The sequence below is a fragment of the Cavia porcellus genome, unplaced genomic scaffold (assembly GCF_034190915.1).
Source record: "Cavia porcellus strain 051 isolate PalLab524CR breed Dunkin Hartley unplaced genomic scaffold, mCavPor4.1 scaffold_15, whole genome shotgun sequence".
Taxonomy (NCBI): domain Eukaryota; kingdom Metazoa; phylum Chordata; class Mammalia; order Rodentia; family Caviidae; genus Cavia; species Cavia porcellus.
Genome location: NW_026947498.1, coordinates 65,179,002 through 65,186,620, shown reverse-complemented (window position 1 = coordinate 65,186,620; position 7,619 = coordinate 65,179,002).

The following is a 7,619-nucleotide window of genomic DNA, read 5'->3' as shown; positions in this document are numbered from 1 at the left end:
AAATCAGACAGAACAAGATGGAGAGAGCAATACGGGGGTTCAAATCAGTTAATAGGAAAACAAAAAAGTTACTAATATATCCCACTATTTTTAAATGTAGTTTTCCCTTAATTGAAAAAATAGATTAATTTAAAAGGGGGGGGGAGACTGAGATAAAAGAGGACATTGTAACAGAACAACACAGGTCAGAACCAAACAATTTAAGCATCATTGTGTTTCACCACAAGATAATCTAACATAATAGTAGTCATCATAGTGCTGCTTTCCTTGAATTATTTGAGTGTAACTTCGTATACTATAGTGTCAAGCATATCAAGACAGTGTGAAGCCATTCAAGAGAATGAAAGAATTACAGGGTATTTAAAACCAGCTAACAGAAAGCGAACCATGGTTTCTATATTATCTCTTTGCCTATAAAAAATTTTGTTTATGCTATCGCATATAGTAAAATTTAGTAAGATACAACATATTAAAATCAGTGGAAACAGTTGTACAACAGCTTGATGGGACTTCAAAACAAGTTGATATTAAATCAGCACTAGCTTTTATGATGTGTTGTTTTCTTCAAAATAGCTATTCATACTATCACAATACTAAAATCGAACAACCCAGGTTAAATTCATTGCAATTAATGAGTGAAAACATTATATGACTTCAAACCAATATGATTGGGAATCATGATTACCACATACTTTTATGTATTCTTATCACACTAGGGAAACAATTCAGTATTTATACATGTGAGTTTGATTTATTTCACTTATGAGTATTGTCTCAAGCTGCATCCATTTATTTATAAATATCTCAATGTGATCACTTTATAGCTGAGTAGTACTCCATTGTATAAAAATAACACAACTTTTTTATCCATTCCTCAGTTGATGGACACTTAGGTTGTTTCCAAGATCTGGTTATTACAAACTGTGCTGCTATAAACATGGGTACACATATATCACTGTGGTATGATGCTTTCAGTTCTTCTGGGAGTATGCCTAGAAGCAGAATAGCTGGGTCAAATGGGGCTTGTCAATTTTATTTATTCTTTCAAAGAACCAACTCTTTGATTCATTGACATTTTGGATTTTTTTTTAGTTTCTATTGCATTGATTTCTGCTCTGATTTTTATAATTTCTTTTTTTCTTTTGGCTTTGGGCTTGACTCGCTCTTCTATTTCTAGGTGTTTGAGGTGTAACATCAGGTTATTTATTTGTATTCATTCTGTTTTTCTGATGTGGGAACTCAGTGCAATAAATTTTCCTCTGAGCACAGCTTTCATTGCATCCCACAGATTCTGGTAAGTTGTATTTGTGTTTTCATTTGTTTGTAGGTATTGCCCTTAATTTCTTCTTTAATTTCTTCTGTGACCCACTGATTACTCAAGAGTGTGTTATTCAGTTTCCATGTGTTTGTGGGATTTTTGCAGTATCTTTTATCATTAATTTCTAATTTCAGAGCGCAATAATCCAATAGTATGCAAAGGGTAATTTCAACCCTTTTGCATTTATTTAAATATGTTCTGTGAATTAATATATGGTCGATTTTAGAGAATGACCCATGTACTGCTGAGAAAAATGTGTATGCTGTTGTTGTTGGGTGGAATACTCTGTATATGTCTATCAAATCCATTTGTTCACAGGTGCAACTCAGTTCTTTTATTTCTTTGCTGATTTTCTGTCTGGTTGATCTGTCCACTGGTGTCAATGGTGTGTTAAGATCTCCCGTTAGAATTGTGTTACTGCTAATTTGGTTTTTAATTTCTGTTAATACTTGTTTTATATAACTGGGTGCTCTGTAATTTGGTGCATATATATTTAAGATAGTTATCTCTTCCTCTTGGAGTTTTCCCCTAACCAGTATGTAGTGACCTTCTTTAACCCTTCTGATCACTGTTGGCTTGAAATTCACATTGTCTGCAAACAGAATACCTACCCCTGCTTTTTTGGGGGGGTTACTGTTGCATGAAGTATTGTTTTCCATCCTTTGACTTTTAGTCTGTGAGTATCCTTTTGGGTTAGATGGGTTTCTTGTAGACAGCATATGGTTGGATTTTGTTTCTTGATCCATTCTGCCAGTCTGTTTCTTTTAATTGGTGCATTGAGACCATTTACATTAATGGTTATAACTGTTATATATTCGTTGATTGTTGGCACGTTATCTTTCTGCTGTTGCATCTTTATCTTTCTGTTCTGTTTAATTGTCTGCTTTGTTTAGTGGTTTTTTTCCTAAATGTATCCAGGCTGTCTTTCAATATTTTTTGCAGGGTTGGCTTGGTGATCATGAAGTTCTTCAGCTGTTCTTTGTCATGGAAGTATCTTATTTCTCCATTGATTTTGAAGGACAGTGTTTCAGGGTACATCAGTCTAGGTTGAAAATCATTTTCCTTTAGGATCTGAAATACTTCACTCCATGCTCTTCTTGACTTTATTGTTTGTACTGAGAAGTCTGCTGTGATTCTGATAGGCTTTCCTTTATAGGTGATCTGTCTTTTTTCTCTGACTGCTTTTAGTATTCTATTTTTTGTTCAATGTCTTAGATGGTGATTATCATATGTCTGGGTGTAGTTTTATTTTGATTATGGCCATTTGGAGTTCTATATGCCTCACTGATCTTGATATCAGTTTCCAATCTCATGTTTGGGAAATTTTCAGCTCTTACTTCTCTAAATATCCTCTTGACATCCTTTATGTTGTCCCCTTCTTTTTCATTTATCTTTATCAACCTTATGTTCCTCTTTGCATCATCTTGCCGGTGTTGAATTTCCTGATTTCTTGTTATTTTTAAAAGATCTTTCCTCTCCTGTTCACTGGCTGCAATCTTGTTTTCAAGGTCTGAAATTCTATCTTCACATTCATTGAGGCGATTTTTACAACTTTCAATGGAATTTTGGATTTCCTGTATATCTCTTTGCATCTGCTTTATATATTCTGTTTGTTTCTCATATTGTTCATCCAGGGATTCTACCTTTTTGTTTAGTTCTTCTAGTTTTTAACTGTGTCTTCTTTAGCTATGTTCAGCATCTCCTTCATTTCTTTTATCATTTCTTTTTTTACCTGAGAGATTATTTCTAGTTTGAATTGCTTTAAGGCTTCCCAGAGTTGCTTCTTTATTTCAGTTACTATTATTTCAGGTATTTCAGGTATGTGGCATGTATTTTCTTCTATGTACATGGCTCCTAGGCTTTCTTGGGATGGGTTGGATGTTTGAGATTGCATTTTGGTCTTTCATTTTGTCATTTTCCTCTATTTTCTAGCTTCAAGTGTTGTTCCAAGTGAGGCAGACAGGTCCACCAGGCTGGGACAGGGTTTCGTGCCTCAGCCCGACTCACTGATCCTGGCAGGGTGCCGCGGCCTGGCCTCCAGGTGAGGGAGAGAGGTCTGCCAGGCTGCGATGGGGTTCTGCGCCTCAGTCCAACTTGGGACTTTTTGTTTCTGCTTCCTCTTCCCATCTTTTTTGCTTCTTCCAGAAGGCCCCAATTTCTTTCTTTGTTGATTACAATTCTTCTGAAGCACGCTGGCTAGATGACCTTTCACACTGCCATGTGCTAGTGAGTTGCAGACAGGGACAGCATATACTGGCCCCTCCGCGCTGAATCAGTCAAGCTGCTGTGGCCTGCACTGTATTACTTTGCATCATTTCCCCTCTATGTGGTCGCAGCTGGAGCACAGCTGTGGTAGTGGCGGTGGCAGCAGCAGGGGCAGGGGCCAGGGCAGCTGGTGGGCACTGAGTTGCTCTATCCTGGAGGCACCAGAGGCAGTGGCGTAGGGATCAGTCAAGCTGCTGTGGCCTGCACTGTCAGTCAAACTTCTGGGGTTTCACTGGGTTAGTGTGTTTAGTGTGCGCCACCCGCTGTAGGGACTTGATTTCGTATAATATATTGGGTCTCAGCCAGGTCACATGACCCAGGCCTAGCTCACTCCACCAAACCTGTTCAGAAAGGGAACAATTGACTGAAGTCACTGCTGCCCCTTGTACTTACCAGTCCTGCCCGGTCCCAGAATGTCGTCAGCCAGAGCTCCCCTATTTAGGCAATGGCTCCGCTCCCATCACTCACCATAGGTCGATGTAGGCACCCTGCCAACTCAGCTATCCTTTTGGCTCGTGGACCCACGAACTCAATGTTGAAGTAGGACCTCAGATGGCTTGGCAAGTCGCAGTGGGACCTCGGATGGTCAGCCAGTCACCTTAATTTCTTCTTGGGATGAGAGAATTCATCTCCCTCTGTTTGGGCTCCCAATTTTGTATTATGTTAAATTCTAAGTTGGGTATCTCAGGGATGCTCTGTAGCCAGTTGTTATCTATTCGCCATCTTTGCTCTTCCCCCCGGAATTGATACCTACCAAATGATTTAGACAAAGCTTCTAAGAACACATGTTGGAGAAAAGATGATCCAATAATTGGTGCTGGAAAAATATCCAATTATTGATCCATATATAAAAGAATGAGATCAATATCTCTCAACAGTTACAAGAAACCAAGTCAAAGTGGGTTAACGATTTAAATATAAGATGTGGAACTATAAAGTTACTACAGGAAAACATTCAGGACATTGAGATAGTAAAGATTTTTTTAAAAAATCCCAAAAGCGGAGGAAGCAACAATGATTACATTAAAAACACAAAATTGATTGCATCAAGTTAAAAAGCAAAAGAAACAATCAACAGAGTTAAAAGTCTACCTGTAGAAAGGAAAATATTTGCAAACTATAAATTTGCTATGAGTTTAAAGTTCAGAATATGGAAGAACTCAAACAAAATAACCCAAACTCAAATAAGCCAACTAAAGATAGGAAAAACATTTTAATAGAGATTTCTCAAAAGAAGACATACAAATAACGAACAGGTACATAAAAAATACACTCAACACCACTAATCATCAGAGTATTGCAAATCAGAACCACAAGCTATCATCTCACTCTAGTAAAAATGGCTGTTAACAAAATGGCAAAAGATAGCAAGTACTGGTGAGACTGTGAAGAAAAGATAACTCTTTCACACCACTGGTGAGAGTGTCAGTTATCTTAGCCATTATTTAAAACCATGTGGTAAGTCCTCAAAAATATATATAAAAAAACCCTCAAATGACCCAGCAATTCACTACTGCACACATGTTCAAAGAAAATTAAATAATATGCTGAAAATATATCTACACTCCTATCTTTATTATAGCACTAGTTACAACAGCCAAAAAATCGACACAACTTTTACTCAATCCTGTTTTGGAACATGAATGGACCTGGAGATCATTATGTTACATGAAAGAAGCCAGGCCCTAAAAAAGAAGTGGTCATGATCTCACTCATATGTGAAATGTAAGGAAGTTACTTTTGTAGAAATTGACGATAGAATGTTGTTTACTAGAGGTTTGGGAGAACGGGTTGGGGTGGGAGGGATGGGGAACAGCTACTCAATGGGTACTAATTTATAGTTAGATAAGAGCAAAAATCTTCATACTACATAGTATAGTATCTAGAGACAGTGCAATAATATGCCATCCGCTTCCAAAATCTAAAAGCAAAGACTAAATGCTTTCACCACAAAGAAACAATAAATGAGGAGATATATATGTTTGATCTGAGCTAACCTTATTGGCTGTGATGTATTATGTACTGTTAAAACATCACATAGGACCCAATAAATATGTACCATTTTTCTATTCAAAGCTTGACAGGATTAATGTAAATATGAAGACTTCAGAAGAGAGGAACAGAATGAGAGGGGAAGACAACTGCTAATCTCCATTGAAGATTGTATGTCCCCCAACATGGCCCTGACTTAACTAATCTCTCTATATTTAAAAAAGCAACTTAAGTGATATGTAGGGGCTTAGATACAATAGGTGCCAGTTTAACTATTTCTGTTCTTGGGAGACTAGCATATAGGTTAATTAAATTTCATTTAAATTAAAATTTTTATTGAGTGCTTGCTATGTGTTAAGCAATTAAGAACTATCATGGAAGAAGTACAAATAGTCATTTGGCACATATACACATACATATATATCTATAAATCTATATATGTGCGTATGTATAGGCCATATATATAGACATATACACTATATATTGACCACCCCTGTTCACTGCTTAATGCATATGTATCTGAAGTTGAAGATTGACAAAATGATATGAAAGTAACAATGTACAGTGAGTCTGTTTTTACGGGTTTTTGAAGTGTGATAGTCTATTGTAGCTTCTCTATATACTGGTTCTATCACCCTGGAAAATTACTTAACCTAAACTTTAGTTTCTCCATATTTAAAATGTTGACAATAATAGCATTTGCCTCATTGATTTATTGTGAAAATAAATGAGTTAATACATACAAATAGCTTAGCACAGGACTTTAGTAGACAATAAAAATAGTGGCTCATTATTATTATGTTGAAAGCTGAAGGGTTATTAATAGTTAAGTGAACAGAGGCAGTCAGTGGGAGGAGAATATTTGAGGCAGAGAGATACATGTATCAAACTCTTGGAGGCACAGCGGACCATGGGTCTGAATAATTTACAGAAATTCAATGTGCCGTAATATTACCAGAAAGGGCTGAGTGACAAGAGGTGAGGCAGAGGAGGTAGTCAGAGTCATATCATAGAAGCAGCTGGCCTTTACCCCAAAGGTATGCAGAGCCATCAAAGGAGTTCTTGGAGACTATGTGCGTGTTAGTCATTCTGGTTGTCACTGGAAAAATAGATCGATGGAGGAGAAAATTGGAAGTTAAAAAGCTTTTATTATAGACACTTCCATTTTTTAAATGGCCAAGTAAAAACCAGCACTATCATCTTATTTTAGAAATCAACTCAAGATAAGAAAGCAGACACAAAAATGTATGCTCCATCTTTGAGAATACTAGTAAAATTAGCCACAATATATGAGGGCCTGTGACAGTACATGAGGGCAGTTACAGGGAAAGAAGAAGGAATATGGGCAGGTGCAGACAAATACTGCTTGCATCTGTATATTTCAAGCAAAACTGGCAGAGAAAAGTTCCTTTAAGGGAAAATAGTCAGCAACTCATTATTTGTAGTAATAGTGTGGCAGCGGGGACAGCTCCAGATTTGGGTAATACAAATGAGAAATAGGATAGAAGAATCACAATAAAAGTCATATCTCAATTTTATGTAGGAATGAATGAAGAATCACAGTAATAAGTTGTATCTGAATTTTTTATTTTTTCACTGATAGCATGAAAAAGAGAGATTGTGCATTGAGTGCAATCATATAGCAACTGATTTTTATTAGTTGGAGAGAAATACAAGGGAAGATAACTTACAAATATGACCATGTGCCGTGAGTAACATCACTACAAACCAAGAAAAATCTTTCCTAGTTGAGGACAGGATTTTTTTTATTTAAAGAAAAAAAGCAAAACAGAAAAACGAATAGAAATAATACAGAATTTCAAAAAAATCAATACTAACAAATCACTAGTTGATAAATTAACATATTGTCATCTTAGAAATAGTTCAAGTTACAAAATCAAAGCATAAAAAGTAGACAATGACAGTGCAAACCATTGTGTTCAATGATCCAACAAAAATTTAGTAATACGGTTATGTGTCTTACACACTTAAACATACATACAGTTATATCCTTTAGAACACTTTCTATCAAGAACAGGATCTT